This window comes from Haliotis cracherodii, unplaced genomic scaffold (assembly GCF_022045235.1).
Source record: "Haliotis cracherodii isolate W230 unplaced genomic scaffold, xgHalCrac1.p SCAF_8, whole genome shotgun sequence".
In the NCBI taxonomy this organism is placed as follows: domain Eukaryota; kingdom Metazoa; phylum Mollusca; class Gastropoda; order Lepetellida; family Haliotidae; genus Haliotis; species Haliotis cracherodii.
This window is the reverse complement of record NW_027266341.1, coordinates 14,761,005-14,786,867: the sequence shown is the minus strand read 5'-3', so window position 1 is coordinate 14,786,867 and position 25,863 is coordinate 14,761,005. Positions and strand designations below refer to the sequence as shown.

At 39.9% G+C, this 25,863-nt stretch overlaps 1 pseudogene; it reads right to left on the bottom strand.

Moving 5' to 3' along the window:
- Positions 1-4,393: 4,393 nt before the first annotated feature.
- On the bottom strand, positions 4,394-4,943 carry LOC139450702 (perlucin-like; annotated as a pseudogene).
- Between the last annotated feature and the right edge of the window lie 20,920 nt (positions 4,944-25,863).

Sequence of the window (25,863 nt, the reverse complement as noted above, 5' to 3'; positions counted from 1 at the left end):
TTGGTTCTCGGTATAGGACAATCTTAATGTCTTTCTGTGTGAACGGGCAGCGAGATATGTAATGTGTTCTTCCTGCAGCATACCTGATAAAACTGCACTCTCAAAGCATTACTGCCATACAACTGGATCCTCAGTTAAGGATCTGTCAGTGTCTGCCTGTTTAAAATAAGCTAACACCGTCCTTCTTAGCGCTGGTGTCATCTCTTTGAACTTGAAAGATTTATTCACCTAATAACTTTTAAGGTATATCTATGCTGGAGTGATAACCCGCTAGGCTTAATATCTAAGCCAAAAAACATCGTATTTAATATGTCAAACAGAACAACCTTTACTTTAGCACAGCTGTTATTGGTATACCGAAATACATACAAGAATTGTTTCACGTGTTGCTCGTAAAAGAAAACTAAAGGACTTCACCTCAAGTCCTAGGGTTTGATAGATACACAGGAGCCGATCATTTAACATATGTTCTGTCACTTCTTCAAGACATATTTCTCTCTCCGAAACAACACCTAGAAAACAAACATTGAAGTCATAGATACGCCAACTACAGATACCTGGCGAGTCTATCGTCACTGGGGGCGGTCGGGTAACCCAGTGGTTAAAGCGTTCGCTCGTCACGCCGAAGACACGGGTTCGATTCCCGACAATGGGTACAATGTGGGAAGCCCATGTCTGGTGTCCCCCGCCATGATATTGCTGGAATATTGTTAAAAGCGGCGTAAAACCATACTCACTCACTATAGTCACTGCCGTGTTTGTGTGTGTGTGTGTGTGTGTGTGTGTGTGTGCATGCGTGCATGAGTGCGTGCGTGAGCGTGTGTGTGTGTGTGTGTGTGTGTGTGTGTGTGTGTGTGTGTGTGTGTGTGTGTGTGTGTGTGTGTGTGTGTGTGTGTGTGTGTGTGTGTGTGTGTGTGTGTGTGTGTGTGTCGAACCCCGGACCTTCCGCTCTCCGGGAGGACGCTCTACCACTAGACCACGGAGGCGGTCCATAGTAAGTAACCACAGGAATCACCAGAGATGTCAGCCAAGCAATGATATACTGTTTTAAGGCCATCTGATCCAAAACACATATTACATACGTTATCGTGTGGTATTGTAGTATATGTACATGCGCATTTTACAAGAGTTCTTCCTCAAAGTTTATACACATCGTACGGATGCTATCCTCATTAAATTATTTAAATTTACCCTTGTCTGAGGTGTACTGTATATAAGGAATAGTTTCACAATGAACTTGAGCATTGACTTTGATCTTACATTATAAAATATCTGATATACCAAACATTCACTACACAGTGAAAACCCTTTAGTCCGGAAACCCCGCTAATCCGGAATAATCCAGAAAACTTGGTAGTATGGAAACCCAATAATCCGTAAACCACGCTAGTACGAACACCCAGCTACTCCGGACATTTTGCTAGCCAGGAAGTTTTATTTTCAATGTAAACTCTTCACGCAAACAGAGCGGCACCCTTAAAGTTCCGATGGACATGAAAAAAGCGCCAGCTATCAATGTAAACAATGTTGTGAACAAAATGGAAACGGAGTGTCCTTCACAGATGGTTTCAACGAATAAAAAGTGAATGATTAATCTTTGAATATCTATCGAAAGTGTAAATACTGTCAATACTTTTTATAACTGATATATTGTATACATGTGGAAGCTTAAACAATAAAAGTCATAATTCGAAGGCGAATCCGACACATCAGTTCCCAAAACACGCATGTCTTATTCCAAATTCGGAATCAATCATCCTCATATTTACTGTGTACAGGATGGTGTCCAGTATTGCCTGCTAAGTAGAATTATATCGCAACTCGCAGATCCTTATTGTAACAGTTATATTATTTTCTTGTTATGCTAGGCGCATCGTCGAGCTCCAACTCGCACAGGAAGTAATGGTCGTAGCTGCAGAGAGCATCATCCCACTTGAACGCTTGTGATTTAAACAACATGAGAGAAAACTGGTCACAGTCATGATTTGGGTTTCCCAGGGACCACCAGGTATTGGTGATGCGAGCGCCTTTAAATCCCCACTATCACTCGTTCTCTGTCAAGTACGTCAAACCACCAAGCCAGACTCCACTTGAATGTATTGGTGAAGATTCTCGCTTGAGATACCCTTCCAAGAAGGTTTGTTCAGGAGTTGTCTCGACGTACGCCAGATGGGAACCTATGGCAGTGAAGCGTATGAGACTGTAGCAGGATTCGACGGGGCGCACAAAACCGCTGGGACAATTTTCACATGAAACCCTGGTCGCGATGGCTAGGAAGAGTAACAGTCACGGACGGGATCCACATTGTTGTCGTGCTTTAGGCAGTCACTGAAACTGTCGAGGGCGTTATGTTACTGAGGGTAGATCTCTGAATGGTAACCCCAGGCTTCGGATCCTTGCTTTATTACATACTTCAGTGTGAAAGACTGAGTTGTCCAAAGTTGAGAAAAGTGATATTTTCATTGCAGTGAACATAACACTTAATAGTTCACTGCTGTGAAAATAACACTTTGATGAAACTATAATCATACAAGAGTTACCTCCCCTCAAATTGTCCCCCTTTACCATAAGTGTATGGCCCGTACACAAACTGTTGACTACCTTTTTACGTTAGTTCCACATTGATAAAGCAAAATAATGTCATATGGTCATTTAGGGAGTTACGATTTGTTATTCTCTTGAAAATGGTTCGTTATAAACTGTAAATTTCACAAGTAACTCGTCAATCGAGACTATTCGTTGGCAAAGCGCCATTTTTCGTTACTTGACTAGCGTATATTCTTTTGCTTCCAACAGCGTTCTCGTAGTTATCAAGAATATTTTTTGGTTAAAGTCGATTTTGTATATAATCATATCTATTTGTACGATACAGAATTTTCGTGACCCTAAATATTTTTGGTTACTTTTGTTTATACTTTTGAAGTTTTAGCAAACACGAAACTACATTTTTAGTTCAAAATACACAGGGTGGTGAACCGTCCCTGTGTGATAGATAGGGGGAATTTACGTTTAAAGGTTTAACATTTGAAATGAAATAATTTAACACAAAAAGTATGTAATAAATAAGATATACCATGTGTCTCCTGAAATATCACGTTCTCTCATCTCGTGACGGGGAAAAAGGAGCTATTATCCCTCGTGGCTACACAACTCATGACACTATATCCTTTTACCCCGTCACTCGATGAGAGAAACATGATATTTCAGGAGACACATGGAATATCCTCTATTTAACCTCCTTTGTAGTCACTGTCTTATCATTTCCTTGACCAAAATGTCCACAATTTATTGCGTCAGGAGAAACGGTTGCAATTTGAACTTTGAACAAAGATTTCCATCTCAAAAGCATGAACGACCTTTAATTTGCAACGACCGATTTAAGTCATCTTACCGAAACGATGGCTCTCACAATTTGTTTCAATTAACTTGTTTGCGCCAGTCCTATCTTCGATCCGGATAAACTACAGCATCCAAGAAGGGACTTCGGTTGCACTTATATAGCGACGTACATATGTATATATATATATATATATATATATATATATATATATGTGTGTGTGTGTGTGTGTGTGTTTGTGTTTGTGTGTGTGAGAGAGAGAGAGAGAGAGAGAGAGAGAGATAGAGTGATAGATGTGTGTGTGTATTTGAGGTTGTCAGTTACAAGAACAAAACACCGCGTGTCGTCATGCAATTCACATGCCTTTTTATGACAACCATTGGTGTCGTGTTGACATTGTTGTAATCTCGACTCAAAATGGCCGAGGGTACATAATATGTAATACACGTGCTACAAGTTATCTAGGAATGAGGTAAACTTGTCATCCGTCTTGTTTACGCCATTGCAATTTTAAATCAATCATCACAGGGATAAGGACTGCATATTGTGTATGATTTATTGTTAATGTCACCTTAAAAAGAACGTTGAGAAATTCAACAAAAGTCTCGTCTTACCATTACGGCTACGTGAATGTATATAACAATATTATATACAGAGTAATATGATAAAAATTATGATATGTTGTTTCTTTGTCACATTTTTCAAAAGCAAATATTTTCAAAAACAATAGTTGAAATAATCACCGTCGGAAACATATATTCAACAGAAACATACAATAATATCATATACCATGTCCTTTTGTAAGCATTGGCGAAGTCTGTGGATATTCAAATGATCAGATGCTATTTATGTTACAAACATGAATTGGCATGATCAGAGTAAGTGCTCCAATCAATTCATCGGTCAGTTAATATGTATTGTAAGACACATATTTAACAGGCAAAGCGCACATTAAGATTAGTAAAGGATTGTTTCTAGGGACACAATAACTGTTGTATTCAAAGCCAAACTTTCTTCCAATGTTCTCGTGGAGTCCCCATTGTTCCGACTGGAATGTTATTTCCCAACTATTTGGGGGGTAGATCCGAGCTCCAATTCACATAAGAAAAACTCCGAGTCTTGACATTCATTGTCGTCCCACAGGTGCGATCCTTTCTTGTACATGAGACAAAGCTGGGGACCGTGATAATTATTCGGTTCGCCGGGAAGCCACCAGGTACTGACGGTTCGGGTATTTTCAAATCCCCACATCCACTCGTTCTGTACCAGGTACGTCAAACCACCGATCCAGACACCATCAGTTCTTATAGTAGAGTCTTCTCTTTGGAGATAACCTTCCACAAAGTTGTGTTCCGAAGCCGTCTGGATAAGGACTGTATATTGCGTATGATTTATTGTTAATGTCACCTTAAAAAGACGAGAGGACGTAGGCTAAATGGGCGCCTATAGCCTGACAGCACACGGCCGCTTCCGCCCACGAGGCCTTGACACGGATGAGGCTGTAGCAGGAGTCGTCGTGGTGCAGGAAGCCGCTGGCACAGGACTGACACCAAACCACATCTATGACTGCTGTCAGGATGAGGGTCACACCAGTTAGCTTCAACATCGTGTTTTTGAAACGACACTCCGAGAAATTGTGTGTAATGTTGCTTGTAATTTTTTAATGTTTGTCACTGCCTACGGCTTTATCTGATGTGCATATCTAGAGTAGAGTAGAAGTATGGCGACTCATTGAACGTTGCACCAACATGTCTGCTATCCTACCTTGACCGAATATTTTCATGTCCCCGCTTCATTAGATCTCATCTTTGCGAGCACAATATAAAAACCTCTCCACGAATAATATAACCAGTGACAAGTCATATGTTTGTAATTTGAATTGCCTAGATGTGATAGATGGAGATACGCATTTAAGTAACCGTGTATTTCACGTTTCAACGTTCCAGGATTGTTTTCCCCTTGAATGGAAACAAAAGCCCATATATCTATATATCTATATGTCTAGATGCCTTTGGTTCATTGATCATACACTTGGCAAAATGTCCCCACTGTATGTACAGTAAGGTGAAAGTCAACATTGATTTACATGACCTGATATAAATGTTGTTCCAACTCAGAATATTGGAACTTTAAGGTGTTCCATGTCGATGTGTCCATAATACTCTAAGTATGCTTGACGTGTGAATGTCACCATAAAGTGCACATACCTTTACTTCGTTAAACAATATCGAATTAGTATTATTACTTTTCACGAAAAGAACTCCAACAGCATTATTCCTACTTGTAGTGTATCATACTTCTGTCGTGTCATATATTCTCTGTTGTGTCTCAGATTGTTGTAGTGTCTCATAGTGTTGAGGCGTCTCACGGTGACGCGATGTCTCACTCACCTTACCTGTACGCACAGACACTCTCAAACCAAACTCTGAAATTTCGACTGATATACTAAAACGTTAGGAGTGCCAGGAACGGATATGCATACGGGAGTTTATCTCAGATTGCTGTGGCGTGTAAGATCGGTGTAGATTGTTGTGGCAGCTCAAGTTGTAGTGTCTTACAGTGATGGGTGTTCCTCATTGTCGTAGTCTCTCACCTTACAACTGCATTTTTGTAGTGTGTCATTAGATTGTAGTGTGTCCCACTTATGTATTGCCCAGGATTACTGTAGTGTCTCTGAATGTTGTTGTATGTCATGATGTTGGTGTGTCCTGTTGTTTTAATATGTCAGATCGCCCTTGTGTCTCAGAATATACCAGTGCTACAACTTTACATAAAACAAGGTGAGCTACACTATGTGTCTTGTTTGTGACATTTGAAATCTTAAATCCGATATCACATGATTACCAGAGCCGATAGCGAGGTCTGTCGTGTCACATGGAAAGGACGTTGGGAAGCTGAACTGTTATCCGTCTCTGTGTAACAAAGGCCTCTTTCTTCAAGACGATCCTATCTCTACAGCAACTTGAGTCTAACTATGGTAATGACATTCCCCATGATGAGATATAAAAAGGGCCTGCGTTCTGAAAGTGACATTAACGTTACGAATTGCTTTTACTTGAATAATTTAACTAACTTAAACCATACAGTCATGGTACTATGGCCGCCTACAATGTCCACAAAAAATGATGTTTCTATGATATTACCTCCATGGACGATGAAGGCTATGTTCAAATAAAATACCGGTCCAGTGGCAGAGAGTCCGCCCGGAGGGAGGAAGGTCCGGGGTTCAGTATATTGTGTCTGAGTGGGGTAGTCATGTTAAACTGCGGCATTGTATCTCAGTAAACTAGCACTAGTAATCGGCATCAGTTCGGGCTAGGACAAGCAGCCACACACACACACACATGCGCGCGTGCACACGCACACGCACACGCACACGCACACGCACACATGCATGCACGTCGCTATATAAGTGCAATACTTTTGGACGAGACATTGCACCCAATTTCACCTCACGTCAAGTACGGTAGTCAGATGGTTGTAAAGCTATGAAGCTTGAATGTCACATTATGCATAAAGTTACGAATTTGTGTATATAACTACGTAACATTTATTGAATTGACTAGGTCATTCAATTGATGTTCTTCTCTGTAATTAACCTGAAGAAAACGAAAACGAATATGAACGAAGCTTACTTCCCAGCAGCAAATTGTGTCAGTAGGCTACTCTCAGAGCTATCCTAGAGTCAAAAGACAGTTTTACAGAATTATCACTCACACTGGAGACGTGTAACTAACAGGCGATCTTCTTGTTCCAAAGGGCAATAGCCCTCCTTTTGAAATGATTCAAGCGACGGTCGAACCTGTCGCTTCAGGGCTGTTTTCCCTATCAATGTGCGCTGTGACAACTAGTGGAGATGGAGCCAAGCTAAAATGTTACCAAATTGCACCGCTATATTGTACTGAATATGTTTAACAGACAGGCAAATATTTTGGTCTGATTATTAGTTTAGAATATCACCATTTGCCTTCAACTAAACCGCCAAGTGACGATGAACGAAAGCAGGAAAAGCGCCATGAAAAACGGTATAATACCACCGCATTTTCAACCTCAGAACACAGCGAGCCATTCTGTCAGTCTGGGGTAACATCGCATTGGTGACATAATGCAAACGCGTTCTATTTATCAACCTTATTATTATAACCTTGTTATTTCCAACAACAACACCTTAACTACTGCAGCATTCAAATATAACAAATGCTTTAAATTTCATAATTTGCATCCAACAACCAATCAGTAACTCAGTTGCAATATACACACCTGTCATCATAGTTTGGTATAAAAGATTTACGCATATTATTCTGCCCCTTGTAAAATGTGTCCCATAATTTATACAAAAAATAGTGCGTTGAGTCATCACAGGTGTTCACTCATTGATCCATCATTTCTTACATAATTCAGTCGGGACAGATTCGGTCGTTTTTTACCTTGCGGAAGATACGAATCTGATCAGATTCGGATTGAGAACGGGAGAATCGGGACGAATTCGACTGAAAACGGCTGAATCGAACAATAGCTGATTGCTTGTGAATTTCCCGCCACGAATCACAGGATCTTTATCAGGCTTTGGGAAATTTAATCGGGAATGGTCCTATCAAGGACGGCAGTAAAAATCCTGAATTTGTGACTGAGCCATAAGGCGCCACAATTTGTTGTGAAGACTTTCGTTCATTGGGTACGAAAGAAACCTATGATTGTGAGTTTACGCCGCTCTTAGCAATATTCCGGCGGGGGACTCCAGAAATGGGCTTCACACAATGTACCCATGTCGTGGATAGAACCCAGGTCTTCGGCGTGACGAGCAAACGCTTTAACCTCAAGGCTACCCGACCGCCCCTCACGGAGGACTAAGCAGATTCTCCGAAACGTTGTGGAGCAAATGGAACGCGACATAACGATATAGAACGAAACGTTGGGGTCCTCACTATAAAGAAGTTGACAGCCATACATTCTCTCTCTTATGTGTATCGCTTCTAAATACCAATCAAAGACTTCATATAGAAAGGTTTTGTCTTGTATGTTCTAATTCGTTTAATTCGAAAGAACACAATATATGTATCATGTACATCATACGCATCTCAAGGGTAATGCATGCCACATTTTAGGGAAAGTAGCAGAAGGAGCACTGTGAACACCTTTGTCTTTGGACTTGTAAAGGGATGCACGACGCCTACAGAGTGCCTTCTCGAAGCGACATTCTTCCTCTGACCAAAAAGCAATGTCGTCTCGCTCCAATTCCGCGACTACGGCTCAACCAGATGTGGATCTGTCAGCTAATCTGATATGCTTGGTTCGCTTGTTGATATCTGAAGCAAGACTCTCAAGGGAATATGAACATTCAGAATACTTATGGTGTTTGAATTTATATTGCAACTCATTTCCTTTGAATCTAAGGAACGGTATCTCAGAATGTTTGCGAGCTCCTTTTAAGGCAGAAAGCGATCTTTGTTCTGATTCCTCCATCATATCACGTTTAGATATGTTTAGTTTGCAATCCATATATTCATTTTACAATTAAACAATTGAAAAGTTTCGTAACCTTCAACAGAATCCCTTGGCCTGTCAGGCTGAATTTCCTCGGACGCTTCGAGGTGGGATGACGGTGAAGTTGTCTGTTGAACATAAGAACAAGATTGAAAGTGTGCTCGCATGTGTAATGCGAAAACCTCGAATGGCTCAACACAGTCAGTGTAAACACGTGACTTGTGACACCACTTTCACGTGCAATATACCCTCAGGTTGTAGCCGCCTAAGGCGGCGCAGTTCGCTGTGCAGAGTTACGTCCCTTTGGCACACAAGAAACCTATGATTGTGGGTTCGAATCCCGGTTCGCCCCGATTATGTTTCTAGGTTTGTCAGCACCATACCCATGTTCGTGGGGTTCACCGAAGAGGTAAACGTTCGATTACTTTCGTTCCTGTACAAAACTGACACGCCGCGATATGACCGGTATACTGGTCAAAGCGACGTTAAGCTCACTCACTCAATTGTAAGCTAGGGACTGTTTTTAAGTTACACGCACGAAATAAGCATTGGGCCAATTTTCCACTTAAAATACTTACATACTGCGTACTTTTCTGTGTTATTTCTACTGTTTTAAGTCACATTATTATCAATATTATTTAAGCCGCAAATGTAGAGTTATAGGCTTATAAAGTCACAGTGACCATGAGTGGTCACACAATACTTTACGTAGTTATCAAAATCGTGACTTGCCTATTTGTAGCTGAACCTTTATTTAGCTTTTAGATTGACTCAAAGAATACGTTTCTTGAAGTAAGTGAGTGAGTTATATTTAACGCCGTATCGGCATTATTTCAGCCATACAGCGACTTGTTTTTGAAAGAGTTGTAACTATTATAACAACGTGCTCTATTTACTTTAGATCACTAATAATGATTTATGCAAATAGGGGCCAATTTCGGTTAGAATATGATAAGTCTTGTAAGGTCGTTAACAGGGATATAGTGTGTATGCTGTTAAATTTGCCGCGTCCATTTTCCTTGGCATGTGTTTTTTTAAATTACATATTATGAATACAAGTAAACATAGTGCCTTGATGTTTTCTCTTTAAATTTATGATCTGGTGAAGACAAATAAAAACTTAAAAGCTTTCATAAAAACAAAAACGCACTATTGCTGAGTTATGACCTCTGCCATACACTATAAAACTTCCTCTCGCGTTTCTTATTTAAGCTTCAGGACTAACTGCAGGAAAGAGTATTGGTGTTCCAAAGCAAGATGCGTGCCAACTCGCTACATCCCGGTCTGGATTTGGGCGTGGTGTGTTGACAGCGAACTCCCCGGGGGTTACTGGTATGGCCTAAACTGGCGCTGGTTGTCGCTCCCACAAGACTGCCAGTGTCAGGAGTTCAACTTCCTCAGCTAGAAGTATAGCTTTCATGAAGTATACTGAAACACAATAAAAATGTATAATCAGCTTCAACTCGAAATCAGAAAAGATGTGTTTTGTGTTCATCTACAAATACATGAATGTTATTCGAACCAGTACGATGACACTGTTTGATTCTCTCATGCCTAAATACCCAGAACAACTTAATTTGATTTTAATGGTCATGTTGCCAAATGCGAAAACATCGAATATGCGTTTTTTCAAAGTGTTTCAGCATACATAATACACACTGGTTTTAATCGACTTAGCTGTACAACCGAAATAAAAACTTGAGAAAGAATCATTTTGCACTGTTTTCATATGAAACTCCTTTGAGGCATCTAATCGCCAGCACACAAAGTCAGCGATCTCGGGTAGCCTAGACCACTAGACCACTAGACCACGGAGGCGATCTTTCCTATACGGAAACGCCATTTCATCCAGGTTGTTCATTTATAGGAACGTGGACTTGGCACCTTATGGTGTAATTTCCACTACGTGTGGCTGCCAAGACACATCACAGTGTCACCAACTTGTAGGTCGTATAATCACAGGAAACGTCTTTATTGTTCAAAGTAACAATCATCGTCGTGTCTTCAAATATGGACCAACCTTTCATGAGCACCCTCATATCAGCTGGGATCAGAACTATATAATCATTATGGATGCTGTAAAAAAAATGATCCAAAAGAGAAGATGAACCTGTCGAATGTCTTTCAGAGTGGGTTTAGTTTGTGCGTCATGTTGGTAAGTGTGTCATTAGTAGAACGGATACACTGAAAAAGAGGAAACAGAATTTGAGTAAACCCATTCTGCCCAAACTGTCATCCAAAGTCAGGCTGCCCTACATGAGAAGTTTGTAGTTGTTCCCACTGACAAGACCTCAAATAACATTTAACCATTAATATTCAGTTACCATCACTACATTAACAGTTTCATCAAAGAAGTTGGTACAAGTGACGTATCAAATAATGCCACATATGAGGCCAGTGTGTTAACTGAGAAAGAAATCTGCCAAATCAGTGCTATCAATACTATCAACTTTTCACTTGACTCTAAATTCCGTAGACCTGTTAATTCCTCATTTTGTACTGGATTCCAAAGCTCCATAAATATCCGTACAAAAACAGACCCGTGAAGATCCGGGATGGAATAGATCTTCAGCAACCCCTGCTTGCCGTAACAGGCGACTATGCTTGTCGTAAGAGGCGACTAACGGGATCGGGTGATCAGGATCGCTGACTTGGTTGAAGAATGTCATCGATCCCAATTGCGTGGATCGATGCTCATGATATCAATCACTAGATTGTCTGGTCCAGACTCGATTATTTACAGACCGACGTCATATAGCTGGAATATTGCTGAGTGCGGCGTAAAACAACAAACCAACAACCAATTAACCAACCAACATACCGTCAAATCTCTGTCTAAAACATTGACCATAATCTCTGGTTCCAAATGAGAATTAACGATGTATTGCAAGAAGAATCAAAATCGGGAATCGTCGATTAAATTCAATACGGTACACGGCAATACATACCCTGTACCAAATAATATTTGCTGTATGTTATTTTTATTCCCATCATTGGAAAAAGTTGTTTAAGAAACTATCATGTTGTTATGTGTACAAGTTGAACGGGGGGCAATGGTTGGAGGTAAGTGTGGAGGTAGAAGGAATAACAATATCCGGAGACGTCAAATGTTTCGCTGATATCGAAAACACAACAATTTCAGCTTCAGCTAACTGACATAAACAGAAAAGTTTTTCTGAAAGTGTATAATTGGTGTATTAATGGTCTTACATAATGTTTGCATCGACCTGAACGCAATGGAAAACACATATTAAACATTTACATACATTCGTGTGTTTTTTGTAGTAAGTTACAATGTCTGGCAAATGATTCTCATGTAATAGTTCTCATGACTGACTAAAAAATAACGGGGTTATTCTCTTTCCTTGCTCTGGGATAAACTATTCGAAGTATATTTTGTATCGCAAATGTAGTTACAGTGTTACAAGTCTTTTTCTGTTGGAACATCCGGAAGATGGATCCACGTTTTCGCTTCATTAAACTTTTATGCATTGAATATCTGCATCGATCCGTCTTGTCCATGTGGAAATCCATTGAGATTGTTAGTTACTTGCCACATTTATAAAGAACTGTCCGAGATTTGTGATTAAATACATACAACCGACAGAAACCTTTCCATATTCATAAGAAATCTCTGCTAAAAACTGATTCGATTGTACGATTCGGACTTAATAGATGCATTTACCTTGGCAAAATTTGAAAATTCAATGATAACTGGCTTTTGACTTGAAGGTAGACTCTTGTTTGTAAAATATTTGAGTGTGTTCAAATATGAGGTATTTTAAAGGAATATGTGTTGATATAGATAGTTAATTGTGTGTTCACACATCCCTTCTATGTAATTATATTTTTCTGTTTAAAAATTCTGTTTACATGGAAAATGTATTTTACACCTGATGAACAGACTGAACATTAAAGATCCATTGCAAAACAAGATAAATTTTGAAAGCAACAGGTGTATGAGATGAGTAACTAAAATGGATCTCGCAGGTAATATACAATAACAATTTTGACAAATGTACATCTATTACGTATATGATTGACAACAGCTGGAGCAGTGGTCTCAGTATTTACTCGGAATTGAATTATATTTCTACGAAAAAGGTTTGCACACAATGCCCATGGCTTCTATTGATGAAACTTAGTTAGACAATGTTGCAAGGAATCTCCGTTTTGGACGTCATTCCGGATTCCACAGCCTGTATTTAGGAGAATTGCCCACACACATGTGAAATCCTCATTTGGGCTCCTGATATTTGTGGCACATTCCAGCTTCGACATTAAGCTACATAATTCTATGGTAAGGTTAAAGTTGAAGTCCAAGGTTAGAGATAAAGAGCTAAGCATCTTTATCTCTAATTCGAGCCAATGGGTCAAATGTATAATCCAAATATATATGTATTAATATAGAGAGGTGATCGGGAGCAGAGATAGCGGTATGTTCCAGATAATGAATCTCGAGATAACGGGGTCTGACTGTATGTGTGACTGAAACATTATGGGCTGGGGCGACTACAACCGAAGCCATGTTTGACTTATATTATTCATCGAACCAGGCGATTCATGGCGATTTCATCCTCACCTGTTAATAAAAATTATATAAATGTATTTTGTATAAATGTACTTCTGGCGGTGTCTAAATTATGAACGTCAAGCCAATGTCAACCTGAGGCCTCATGAACGATTTGGCGGTGGTTCGGTTATGGGGTGTCATCACTATGACAGACCGAAGCCCACTCCGTATTGTAAAAGCAAGGGTAACTGATCAGAACTATCGGGACAACAGACTGACACCCTTTCTTATCAGACAGAGAGGCAGGCACTTTATTCGGTAATTTAGGTATCAAGGCCCATAGTTCAATGCAGATTGGATATTAACATTCGTCATGTGAGGTACATGATTAGATTTTAAATGAAGTTACACATTCCTCATTATAAAGACATGTTTTAAGAATACAGAAACAGCACGGGTCACATCAGGATTTTCAGAGTAGCAAGGTGTGTGGGTTGACTTTTTGTCTTTTAGGACTACAACGCCCGTGCTCACCGTGAACGAATCGTCAATACTCACCTCCAACAGGACAACGATCATAAAATGCCATGTCCAGCAATGAGCCTAAACCTTTACCCCATTGAACACGTCTGGGACATGACAGGGAGACGTTGGCTAAAATTGGGCAAATCTCAAATCGCCACTGAGAGACTCATCCGCAGTGTCCCTCATCGAGTGAATGAATGCTTGGCAAATAGTAGCGGTATTACGCACTACTGATTCAAAAACGTGAACCCTAAAAGTTTCCATCTTCGTCTTCCAAGATCGTTGGCGGTCATGACATCTACTGTCATACTTCACTAACGGTTGTAATGTGTTCCCAATTCGTTCATTATTATCTTACAAGTACATGTATTACTAGAAACTAATATGTCTTCCATTTTGGAATGTGATAATGAATCTGCTGAGTTATGCTTTGATACAAATCCACTGTAACAACTTACATAAACACTGAAATCACAGTCGGCTGTCTGACATGGATTTTTTTCGTCCCCCTATGACACTATCTTCGTTTAGAATATTCATTATGTTGGCGCGGGGGGGGGGTGGGGGGTCGACTAGTGAAATACTTATTAATCCCTAATGTTTAACCCTTCACCACACCTGATTGAGTATGTATTATATATGTCAGTATCCTTCATTTATTGATACAAGATAGTATCATGCGTAATTAATGCATGTGGCATAATTGGTTCAAATTGCATTACTTTTGCACATTTGCAATGCTGACGTTTCTTATGTTGACAAATATCATTGTGACATGCAGTTCATATCGAACTATTTTTTCCAGATATGATTTCTTTAATGATTTTATTTATATTTTTTGGCATATAGTGACTACAACATGAAACAAACATGTAACGAGTATCCATGGTTAATCATCTATATCTAACCTATTCACTTGTGTTCATCATTGTTAATGCCATCCTTCACAGCAACAATAATATTATGTTGGAACATTGTGTAAGAAATCATACTAGTATTGTCAGACCCGAATACTTTTAAAACTGAGATTATATATTCAACTCCCGTAAACAAATATTATTTGATGAGGACAAATTATAGAAAGATCTTCAACGCAAATGCGCGAATGCATCTAGGTTTCTACTTATACCTCAACAAAGTACACCGATATCTCAGGCACAGAGGTCATCGATCGGACCGCAATACACTGACTAGATTGATGATGTGCACAAATCATTCTTGATATCAGCAGTTATCACAGCTGTCAAACGCAACTGTGTAAAGCACAAATGGACACTTCAACAGATTTGGGGTTATTGAAATGACATGAGAGAAACTTGGTTCCGAGACATCCAGATGATTCTTTCAAGTATGATCACCTGGTGTGGTATTACAACTTCTATGGACATTACAGATGATCAGCTTGGAAGGATACTATTCTTCATGACGTTTCACGTTAATGTACCGGGTGTAAATAATCATTGTTGTCTTCCCGAGTAAAGTGGCGCCAACGACTTATGACACCAAACAGTTTTGAAACTTCATTTGTGAACGTGTTTGCAAAGACTGTCTATGAAAAAAGATGGCCCTGCTATATTCAAGCATGTTTAGAGAATCAAAGCAAACTGCGTTGGTGCATAATTCGCGAGGGACAGTACTTGCTGTAACGTCTCTTTTGCGCCGGACTTATTTCTAATGCGACAAAACTCAATCCATATTCATAAGAAATCTCTGATTGTACGATTCCGACTATAAAATGAGCATGTGTTGGCACATCACGTTCAAATAGTGATGATACCAGGTGACTGTGAAAAGGTGCGGATATCCTGCCCCACCAGTGGCATAGGCCACAAGTACATGTAAAGGCTAGTCCGTTGTTCATCTGACAACAAACACGGGAATATGTGGTACAAGTCAAAATAGGGAATTGTATCGGACATCATTTCTGTCACTGATGCGTCTAATTTGGAAATGTCCTTAACATGTCTATCATAAGCGTTTTGAAAGTTTTACTGAGGCATTGAATGTTCATCAGACAACTTTACAGCAAGAGCCGTATGACGCTTTTTAAAATCTTGGTTGAAAGAGCATGCTAGATTGTACCTCAAAAGTTGTGAAATGCAAACACCAAAGGCTGGAGCTGCTGGAATATTGCCGGACATGAAGGTAAAGTTGACTTTTAGAATGTTGAGGTTATTCCTCTTGTCATACAGTGTTTTGTCACTCTGAATCTTATATTCATCTAAATATGAAACAGATGAGGCGGCCTCCCTGGTCCCCTTTATGTCTCGTTCGAATAAATCAGTGAAGGGAACTGACTAGTTAACGGTTATTAAACGATTTCAAATCATCGATATACCTGTGACTTTGCCAATCCGAGCAGAAATTCCGATTTATATGCATCAGCAAGAAGGGAAGCACAATTGGTGCCGACTTCTTGCCTAATGTTTTACCCTCTAATTTTACACAGATGTGTAAATGAGGTCCAGCATATTACAAAATTATTGTTTTCTTTTTAAACTTTAGAGGGCATTAAATTTTATTTTTGAAACATTGTACTGAACCTCTGACGATAGATACGTAACCACGCTTTTTGTGAGAGAAAAAAAAACATGGATCAAGAAATTATGGTTTTCCTGAAGTTTGTCATGTGGGATAATGGAGTACAATGTTGAAAAATAAATTGTTTTTGACAGAATTGAATTTGGTTCTTTTTCTAAAAAGTCAAGCAAATCCTTTGAGTTTTTGAGAATCAACATGGTATTTATTCCACTTGTCTGACATACTTTCTGTGAATGTAGATGACGTCCTTCCTTGATGGTGTTAAGGATTTCGGTTAATGTTTGAGACAGGGATTTTGTGGTACATTTGCCGGACCCAGCAAAATATATATTCATATATATATATATATATATATATATATATATATATATATATATATATATATATATATATATACATACATACATACATACATACATACATACATACATACATACACATACATACATACATACATACATACATACATACATACATATACATACATACATACATACATACATACATACATACATACATACATACATACATACATACATACATACATACATACATACATACATATATATATATATATATATATACGGATATCTTTGTACGGATATTTATGGAGCTTTGGAATCAAGTACAAAAGAGGAATGGACAGGTCTTCAGGTTTTAGAGTCAAGTGAAAAGTTGACAGTACTGATGCATGGCGTTGGCAGATTTCTCCTTCAGTTAACATATTGGCCTTATATGTGGCATTCTTTCATATGTCACTTATACCCAGTTCTTTGATCAAACAATTTATGTTCACGTATGGTTATGTTATGTGAGGCCTTGTCAGCGGGAACTACAGGCTTTTATGTAGCGCAGCCAGACTTTGGATGGCAGCTGGCTGGGACAAAATGGGTGTTATTCCAATTTTGATTCCTTTTTTACTTTTTGTGCATTGTGCACCAATTACAACTCCACACACTGACTAACCCGTTCTGAAACAGATTCCACTTCTCTTTTGAACCATTTTTGGCGAAGACTTCCACAGCATCCACAGTAATGGTGTGATCCCAGTTGGTCACCCGAACAAACGTGCGGACTCCAAACGTTCGAGCTGCTGGAATGTTGCTCAAGTTATAGTAGTATAGACGATGGGGGTTATGCTGCAACCCACCATGGAGGTCCACACAGGTCCAGCTCTTAACAATGCTTCCATGGAGGTCTTAAGTTTTATCAGTTATGTGATGACGAGCTTTGGATTGTCATGTGTGGCATCAGTATTAATCAAGATATCACCCTATATCGCTGAATCAGAGTGGCATCATAGAACGTCATCATAGCGGCATCATAGAGTGTCAACATAGCGGCATCACAGAGCGGCATCATATCGTGTCATCGAAGAGTGTCAGCAAAGTGACTTTATAGAGCGTCAGCAAAGCGGCATCATATAGTATCATCAAAGAGTTTCAGCATAGTGACATCAAAGAACGTCAGGAAAGTGACATCGTAGTTCGTCAGCATAGTGGCATCACAGAGTGCCTTCAAAGAGTCTCAGCATAGTGACATCATAGAACGTCAGGAAAATGGCATCGTAGTTCGTCAGCAAAGTGGCATCATATAGTGTCATCAAAGAGTCTCAGCACAGTGACATCAAAGAGCTCCAGGAAAGAAGCATCATAGAGTGAGTGAGTGAGTGAGTTAAGATTAATAGTCACATCGGCAATATTTCAGCCATATCGTGACTAAATCAAGTTGTTTATTAATAATACCAAAAAGAAAGACATTAAAATCTGTCGACAAAGGACAGTAAAAACACTAGACTATCACAGATGTAGATTTAAAACTAGCATATCATAATAAATTTCATAGCAATTCATAACAGTACACAATAAAAATGGTCTATAGATCACCAATAACCAACGGTTACCTTTCACATAGTGACATCAAAGAGTGTCAGCAACGTGACATCATAGAACGTCAGCAAAGTGGCATCATAGTGTCAACATAACGGCATCACAGAACGTCGACATAGCGTCATCATAGTTCGTCAGCATAGCGGCATCATATAGACACTGTGTCATCAAAGAGTGTCAGCAAAGTGGCATCATATAGTATCATCAAAGAGTTTCAGCTTAGTGACATCAAAGAGCGTCAGGAAAATGGCATCATAGTGTCAACATAGCGGCATCATAGAGCGTCGACATAGCCTCATCTTAGTTCGTCAGCATAGCGGCATCATATAGTGTCATCAAAGAGTTTCAGCATAGTGACATCACAGAACGTTGGCATAGTTCGTCAGCATAGTTGCACCATATAGTGTCTTCAAAGAACGCCAGTATAGTGACATCATAGAGCGTCAGACAAGTGGCATCATAGAGCGTCAGCATAGACCGTCAGCATAGAGCGTCAGCATAGACCGCCAGCATAGACCGTCAGCATAGAGCGTCAGCATAGAGCGTCAACATAGAGTCTCAACATACTGGCATTATAGAGCGTCAGACAAGTGCCATCATGGAGTGTCAGCATAGACCGTCAGCATAGTAACATCATAGAGTATCAGCATAGAGCGTCAGCATAGTAACATCATAGAGTATCAGCATAGAGCGTCAGCATAGTAACATCATAGAGTATCAGCATAGAGCGTCAGCATAGTAACATCATAGAGTATCAGCATAGAGCGTCAGCATAATAACATCATAGAGTATCAGCATAGAGCGTCAGCATAGTAACATCATAGAGTATCAGCATAGAGCGTCAGCATAGTAACATCATAGAGTATCAGCATAGTAACATCATAGAGTATCAGCATAGAGTATCAGCATAGAGCGTCAGCATAGTAACAACATAGAATATCAGCATAGAGTATCAGCATAGAGCGTCAGCATAGTAACATCATAGAGTATCAGCATAGAGCGTCAGCATTGTAACATCATAGAGTATCAGCATAGAGCGTCAGCATAGTAACATCATAGAGTATCAGCATAGAGTATCAGCATAGAGCGTCAGCATAGTAACATCATAGAGTATCAGCATAGAGTATCAGCATAGAGTATCAGCATAGAGCGTCAGCATAGTAACATCATAGAGTATCAGCATAGTAAAATCATAGAGTATCAGCATAGAGTATCAGCATAAAGTATCAGCATAGAGCGTCAGCATAGTAACATCATAGAGTATCAGCATAGAGTATCAGCATAGAGTATCAGCATAGAGCGTCAGCATAGTAACATCATAGTATCAACATAGAGTATCAGCATAGAGCGTCAGCATAGTAACATCATAGAGTATCAGCATAGAGCGTCAGCATAATAACATCATAGAGTATCAGCATAGAGCGTCAGCATAGTAACATCATAGAGTATCAGCATAGAGCGTCAGCATAGTAACATCATAGAGTATCAGCATAGTAACATCATAGAGTATCAGCATAGAGTATCAGCATAGAGCGTCAGCATAGTAACAACATAGAATATCAGCATAGAGTATCAGCATAGAGCGTCAGCATAGTAACATCATAGAGTATCAGCATAGAGCGTCAGCATTGTAACATCATAGAGTATCAGCATAGAGCGTCAGCATAGTAACATCATAGAGTATCAGCATAGAGTATCAGCATAGAGCGTCAGCATAGTAACATCATAGAGTATCAGCATAGAGTATCAGCATAGAGTATCAGCATAGAGCGTCAGCATAGTAACATCATAGAGTATCAGCATAGTAAAATCATAGAGTATCAGCATAGAGTATCAGCATAAAGTATCAGCATAGAGCGTCAGCATAGTAACATCATAGAGTATCAGCATAGAGTATCAGCATAGAGTATCAGCATAGAGCGTCAGCATAGTAACATCATAGTATCAACATAGAGTATCAGCATAGAGCGTCAGCATAGTAACATCATAGAGTATCAGCATAGAGCGTCAGCATAGTAACATCATAGAGTATCAGCATAGAGCGTCAGCATAGTAACATCATAGAGTATCAGCATAGAGTATCAGCATAGAGTATCAGCATAGAGCGTCAGCATAGTAACATCATAGAGTATCAGCATAGAGTATCAGCATAGAGTATCAACATAGAGCGTCAGCATAGTAACATCATAGAGTATCAGCATAGAGCGTCAGCATAGTAACATCATAGAGTATCAGCATAGAGCGTCAGCATAGTAACATCATAGAGTATCAGCATAGAGCGTCAGCATAGTAACATCATAGAGTATCAGCATAGAGCGTCAGCATAATAACATCATAGAGTATCAGCATAGAGCGTCAGCATAGTAACATCATAGAGTATCAGCATAGAGCGTCAGCATAGTAACATCATAGAGTATCAGCATAGTAACATCATAGAGTATCAGCATAGAGTATCAGCATAGAGCGTCAGCATAGTAACAACATAGAATATCAGCATAAAGTATCAGCATAGAGCGTCAGCATAGTAACATCATAGAGTATCAGCATAGAGCGTCAGCATTGTAACATCAGAGAGTATCAGCATAGAGCGTCAGCATAGTAACATCATAGAGTATCAGCATAGAGTATCAGCATAGAGCGTCAGCATAGTAACATCATAGAGTATCAGCATAGAGTATCAGCATAGAGTATCAGCATAGAGCGTCAGCATAGTAACATCATAGAGTATCAGCATAGAGTATCAGCATAGAGTATCAGCATAGAGCGTCAGCATAGTAACATCATAGAGTATCAGCACAGTAAAATCATAGAGTATCAGCATAGAGTATCAGCATAAAGTATCAGCATAGAGCGTCAGCATAGTAACATCATAGAGTATCAGCATAGAGTATCAGCATAGAGTATCAGCATAGTATCAACATAGAGTATCAGCATAGAGCGTCAGCATAGTAACATCATAGTATCAACATAGAGTATCAGCATAGAGCGTCAGCATAGTAACATCATAGAGTATCAGCATAGAGCGTCAGCATAGTAACATCATAGAGTATCAGCATAGAGCGTCAGCATAGTAACATCATAGAGTATCAGCATAGAGTATCAGCATAGAGTATCAGCATAGAGCGTCAGCATAGTAACATCATAGAGTATCAGCATAGAGTATCAGCATAGAGTATCAACATAGAGCGTCAGCATAGTAACATCATAGAGTATCAGGATAGAGTATCAGCATAGAGTATCAGCATAGAGCGTCAGCATAGTAACATCATAGAGTATCAACATAGAGTATCAACATAGAGTATCAGCATAGAGTATCAGCATAGAGCGTCAGCATAGTTTCGCTAGTTGTGTCGACACATGGCGATGTCACTCGACTGCAATCTGGTGAGATGTGTGATTCATCCCCATTCGCATCTTTCAGAAACCTACAAACCTTTTACCGGATCGATACGAGTTGGTCATTCGTGCCTTCTTATACATCAGGTAGGAAAATTATTTTATATACGCTTCGTGTTAATAACAGAAGCGAATCTACCTTCTTGTGCAGTAACTGAAGCCATCATAAAATATTGGGTCTCACCCAGCTTTGTGGAGAACGTCATTTACATCCCGACGGCGTGTCAGGAATGTGATGCAGCTCCTAGATGCTTACCACTTACGTGAAAGCAACGAGCAAGGGTGCTGACAAACCAACAATCACGAGAACAAACATTAGAGGCCAAGACCATCGGATTCTTGTATGACTAAGGGACGCAACTATACACAGCGAAGAGGCGCCTCAGACATTTGTAACCGCTTTATTTTAGGAGGTTTATTAATACTGTATACGACCCTTGAACATCCAGGTTGTAATTGGTCTTCAGCAACCAAAATTTCCGTAAAACGTGCTCGCTGATTTGGTTAATGCATTCCTATTTCAGGGATTCATGATGTCAATCACTGGATTGTCTAGTCAAGATTCGATTATTTACAGATCGACGTCATATAGCTGTTTGCTGAGTGCGGCGTTAAACAACAAACAAATAAATACTGTATATCCTTTAACTGAAAACGTCAATATGTTTAGATTGTTCATATCTGTAACCTTCTACTACACAACCTCCTACGTGGTCTAGTGGTAGAGCGTCCTCCCGGCCGCGTCATATCAAAAGACGTTCAAAGATGGAACTTGTTGTTACCCTGTGTGGCGCTCGACATAAAGAACTAAAAGACTGGTCTGCTCGGAGTCAGTCAACTGTGTCTGAGTGAGATAATCTGCGGCATAGTATATCAGTGAGTTAGCACTACAAATCGGCACCAGTCCGGACTAGTACAGGCAGCCACACACACACGCACGCATACACGCGCACGCACGCACACACACACAAACACACACACACACACGCATGCATGCACGTCGCTATATAAATGTATTAATCTTTACACAAATCAGTGAACAAACTTGAAGTGACAATCTAAATAGACAAAACATCCACGCTATGGACACTCAGTCTAGATTATCTGAAGAACCATATTTCATTGAAAGCAAAAAGTGGGGACAATTATAGTAATGGATTCCTGAAAATTAGTGCTGACACCACCACATGTCACACTTTTAGAAAACACAGGGGGGTACACTTACAGTTGTCGGCCCTTCATTTTGTGGAAGCCTCTGTGCTGAGTGAGTTAGATCGCTGACTTTGCGTGCTTGCGATTAGGTTCCTCACTCTGGCAGTGTGGGTTCGAATCCCGGATGGGACTCAACAAAACATACTGGAATCAGTACTTTACTGAGAAAGAGTTGTTCCAATATATATATAGATATAACAGTTCGTTATAAGCGTGTTCGTTATAAACGTAGTTTAAAATATATATATATATTAAACTACGTTTATAACGAACACGCTTATAACGAACTGTCGTTATAACGAACTGTTTCTTGGTGCCGTCCATTTTCTGCATAGATGTTGTACATATGCTTATAACGAACAACGGTTATAACGAATTAAAATTAGTGGTCCCTTCGAGTTCGTTATAACCGTATTTTAATGTATATAAAACTTTATATCTCATAAGTCCAATATTCAACGATACAGTATAACGTATCAACGTTACGCGTCCTTGTTATCGGGGAAGTTTTATGTATATTAATATCTCGGAATGGCCTTGTTATTGATAGGGGATTTACCTATCTGAATGTAGATGTATTTCATTAATACTACGATTGTAGTGAATGGAACTTGTCCTGAGCATCGACATATACATAGCCGTAAGTGGGGTATAAAATGCTTTAAAATCCTTTTTGCTCAACCAACAAATGAAAATGATCCTACAAAAGAGGTGAGGTGAAATGGGGTTTAACGTCGCGTCCAAGATTATTGCACTTATATAGCGACGTGCATGCACGTGTATGTGTGTGTGTGGCTGCTTGTACTAGACCGGACTGATGCCGATTTATAGTGCTAGCTCACTGAGATACCATGCCGCAGTTTAACATGAATACCCCACTCAGACACAGTATACTGACTCCGAGCCGACCAGTCCTTGTTTAAGCCCCTTAATGCCGAGCGCCAGACAGGGTAACAACAAGTACCATCTTTTAACGTCTTTTGGTATGACGCGGCTGGGGATCGAACCCCGGACCTTCCGCTCTACCATTAGACCACGGAGGCGGTTCTACAAAAGAATGTTGATGAACGTCCAATGAGCGAAATGACAGAATGGGAAGTTTCTTAAGTCCAGTTATCCGCTGTTGCCAGCAAAATTGAAGATCTGGATAATATTGGTAATTCACTTATAAACAAAATAAAATAGCTGCTACATCTCTGTCAAGGCCTCTAATATAAAACAATTATCTGTCATTTGCAAGTTTTTGTTTTCCAGGTTTCTGGAAACTTGCCTCCATCGTGACAATGTATAAGACGTCATCATAGTGCTCAGGCACTGCAAAGCTTGAACGTAATGCGTCTCTAAATGAATACGACTGCAGACCCCTAGCCAAAAATGTGACTCAATATAAATGCAACACAGGATTAATACATACATTATATTGAAACACACGGGATTATATCATTAAAATGCAATAAAATGGTTCCTATATCTGTCAGCAGCAATACACAACAGGCCCTATTACACTAATCAATGCACTCACGTATGTTCAGAATGTGCAGTCGAATGTCTTAAAATGAGGCACATGCTCTTTTCTGGAATTCAGGGAAAAGTGTTGGAAACAGAAAAGTCGGTGTTTTCCGATAGATATCCCGTCCCCACTGGGCAAGTAGATCAGACCCAAGTCAGATGGTAAAACAAGGCTTCGAATCGACATAGTCTCGCGCTTATAGGTACAGCCAGCTTTTTAGAAACTGCTACCTCGAAGGTTCTCTAATCATGTGGTTTTTACCGCGAGTTAATAACAGTAAACAAACTGTAAACAATCTCCTCCACGGAGCTCTCTATACCGGGAGGGTATCGAAGGTCTCAAGTACTGGGACGGAGTTTGGACAATATAAAAAATAAAGGAGGTCACTCGAAACTACTAGCTGTCAAGGTTACTTCCACAGCTGTATGTGGTACGATTCAATCAATCCATTTGCTGCCAAAGTGACTGAGTATTGTTTGAATATATTCCAACAATATCACGGCGGTGGACACCAGAAATGGGCGAAACACAAATGTATAATGATCGGCACCGCACAGGGGCACAAGCCAAGGATCGATTAATCAGAAACCAGGTTTAAACAAATAGATCTCAAACAGCCAATCAAATCGCAGTTTTCTAGTTGGTTGGTTGGTTTGTTGTTTAACGCCGCACTCAGCAATATTCAAGCTATATGACGGCGGTCTGTAAATAATCGAGTCTGGACCAGACAATCCAGTGATTAATGTCATGAGCATCGATCAACGCAATTGGGATCGATGACATGCATCAACCAATTCAGCGATCCTGACCACCCGATCCCGTTAGTCGCCTTTAACGACAAGCATAGTCACCTTTTACGGCAAGCATGGGTTGTGGAAGACCTATTCTACCCCGGAATCTTCACGGATCGACAGACGTGGACGAAGACGTCAAAGGCCACCCAATACGTGAGCCGAACTGGGCCATGCGTTGGAAAAGGTGTGGTCAAGGCTCCCTTTAATTGTCATTGGGACGTTAATTCGACCATGCCACGTACTAAAATAGGTAATAATTTACAATCCATCTACAGACATGTAAAGGTTTGTGTCTGTTCAAACAACAGAGTACCTGATGCATTTGATTGTTTCACGAGTGATGGGCAAGGGTGTATGCTTAGTCCCTTTCTGTTTCAGCTTTCCACAAACGAATTGGTTAGTGAAACTCACCAAAAGAATTTTGGTGTCCAGTTGATTACAACCATGGTCGTCTGTGTTTTATAAACGTTTTATGGTAGACATGTGGAGGACATTTCCAAATTTGACGCATTAGTGATAAAATGATGTCCGACGCAATACCCTATTTTGACTTGTACCACATATTCCCATGGTTTTTTTTAAAGTGAACATTTTACTTGCCTTTGCATGTGTTTGTGACGGGTGCCACCGGTGAGGCAGGATACGCTCACCTTTCCGCGAAC